This window comes from Nestor notabilis, unplaced genomic scaffold (assembly GCF_000696875.1).
Source record: "Nestor notabilis isolate BGI_N333 unplaced genomic scaffold, ASM69687v1 scaffold22981, whole genome shotgun sequence".
NCBI lineage: Eukaryota > Metazoa > Chordata > Aves > Psittaciformes > Psittacidae > Nestor > Nestor notabilis.
Window position 1 is genome coordinate 9,667 of NW_009914596.1, and position 2,889 is coordinate 12,555.

The following is a 2,889-nucleotide window of genomic DNA, read 5'->3' on the forward strand; positions in this document are numbered from 1 at the left end:
GGTTTTTTTCCTGATGTCTTACCCATGGCTGTGATTTTGGTATGTTGTTACTTTAAACCTTCCTTACTGTTAGCAGATTATCCTCTGCATTCAGAGGCTGCTCTGTTATGTTGATAGGGTATGTAACAGAAGAAAGCTTGCAATCAGAGTTAGTGGGGAGAGGTTAATGACTAACTCCAGCTGTATAAAGTGCTATGGTATGAAGATGGAATTTAACAAATTTGGCTTTCTTCAACCCTGCTTAATAGATGTGAGGAACTTCATATGTTAAGCTGAAGGAAAATGAAAGATGCCTATGAAGTTAATTCAGAGAAGTTCTAGATTTGAATTGGACAACAGTAACTTGTCAAAAGTTACCTGAATCTGATGAGGGGGGAGACAGTTTTGTAGAGGAAGCTTTAGGCGTACTGGTTTTCATGTTGTCATGTTATATATAGATCCACAGCAGCCTTAGGCTAGCACAGGAGAGTTGAAGTGGTCAAGGCTCAGCTGTATGATCATTAATAAAGACTGTCAGTGTCTACCTATGCATCCGTTAACAGATGTGTGATGGAGTTGACCATGTTCTGCTCCGCAGGTGGAAGGGAGAGGCAATGATAATCTTTGTCAGTATCCCTGAAGACACCTTCTCTGGTTTGTGCTAAGAGATAGAAGTGTTCAAGGCCAGGTTAGATGGGGCTTTGAGCAACCTGGCTTAGTGGAAGGTGTCCCTGCCCATGGTGGGCAGGTGGAGCTGAATGACTAAGGTTGCTTCCAACCCAAACCATTCTATAATTCTATGTTGTCAGGGTGGTACCGCAGATCCTCATGCTTCATGCAGCTTTGGGAACTTCCACTAATGGAGGTCATGGCAGGTAAATAGTTCTGTGTGCTGATGTTGAATGCTAGTAGCAGCATGACTTTACATGAAAGTGAGGTTTCGGCTGCAACGTGCATTGCTGGCATTTGTTGACATTGAGTTCATCAGACTTTGGACCATCAGTGGAGACATGAAGAGCCTGCTACCATTGACTGACTACTTCATAGTCATACGTACTGCTGCAGGCTGAAGCTGCCTTTTGTTGCTAAGATCTTGTAGTGATTATTATGCAGTTTGGTTTTTATGTATATTTAATAAGTTATAAAAGAAGCTTGCTGTGGTTGAGACAAATCAATAGTCTCTTCCAGCTTTTGCTACAGGTTGGCAAAATGTTCTGTGGAGCTCCCCTTGGAGTAAGGTTGAAATTTCTTAGCTATAGTTGCTCTGTGTATATCCTATTATTTGCTTGGGTGATGTTACCATTGCTATCTTGTCAGGATTTTGTCAGGTGCTTGCCTTCTGGCATTGCACAAGGAGGAGAGAAATACATGTCTTACTATTGTTCTTGCAATTCCAAGAAGAATCTTGAGGTCCTGTGGTCATGTGCATTTCAGTAGTACAGCCAAGAGGGTCCATTCCTCACCATTTCAGCTGAATTTCCAGCGATTTGTTTGGCATTACGATATACTCGGGGACAAGCTCCAGATGTGCCTTTTTAAAATTATGCTAGCAGAATTTCACTGATGTTTTCAGAACTCACTCTCTGCTTGGTCCTGGTTGTAAGCAGTGATGAGGTGTGGTGACCACAGTGTTGGCAACAGTGAACGCTATAGCTCCAGTCCTTGTAAAGATCCTATTCAAGGAAGATGACTGCATTTCAGTGAAACAGTACTGATCCATTGAAAGACCGAAATCTTTGGTCTTGCTAAGGGTTCTGTGCTATTAAAGCTTTCTCTGTTATTGGTGTAGATAAGGAGGTCTTGCACATAAGAAACATAACTGAGATTTGCAGTGAAAGGAAGAGAACAGTTTATCCTGTTTCCTAATAGAAATGGTGAGTTTAAAATCCTGTAACTTGAAGTGGCTGGTGTTAACTTCAGCCAGTTGTGTAGAAATGATAAAAAAAAGAAAATTATGGCTGCAAACCCCTGGTAAACCTAAGAAGCTGTTCTATCCCCTATGGTGTGCATGGAGTTCGTTGGCTTCTGCTGTTAGACTCAGCTGTGCTGCAAGTGCAGTAATGACAGTGTTTATGCAGCGGGTGGAGAGCTGGTTCTGGTAACTGCAGCTGAAAAGATCCACTTCTTCAAGAAGTGCTTAAAACCTGCTAGTCCTGATACTTCTGGCTTGCAGGAAGGTAATTTAAGTTGTACACCCCAATGATCATTAGCATCAAGAAAGAACCGACCGGAAGTTGAGAGTTCATTCTCTTGTGCTGAAACCAAAACCTTGCAGATGGGAAAGGGGAATGCATGGAATGCATTAAAGCAAGAGATACACATTTTTATTTCTAATGATACGGCATCTAAAACTGATTTAATGATGAAACAATGACCATTACTAAAAGTATCTTTCAAAGACATTCCATGTTGTGCATAGCTGATGATCCAAGGAAAGGTCAAGTTTATTCAGATACCTAATTAGCTGCTTGAAGTGTGTTCCCAGGGAGAGAGGACTTGGCTTCTACCCAGCAGTACAAGTTGGATTTTGCCTCTTTGGGGGGAAATCAGTACAAAGTTTAGGTTCTTTCAGTCTAAGTGTATCATAAATTGAAACATTAGGGTCTGATCTTTAAGCTTAATAAACTTCCCTTCAGAAGTCGTTGTGGTTTTAACCTGACGGGCAGCTAAGCACTGCACAGCCATTTGCTAGCTCTACCCCACTGGGGTGAGGAAGAGAATTGGAAAGAAAGGGAAAACTCATAGGTTGAGATAAAGACAGTTTAATAGGACAGAAATGGAAAATAATAATAATAAAGAACATACAAAACAAGTAATGCACAGTGGAGTTGCTCATCACCTGCTGACTGATGACCAGCCAGTCCCCAGGCAGTGGGCCTCTGCCTCCTCAGCCCAGTTTTATTGTTCAGC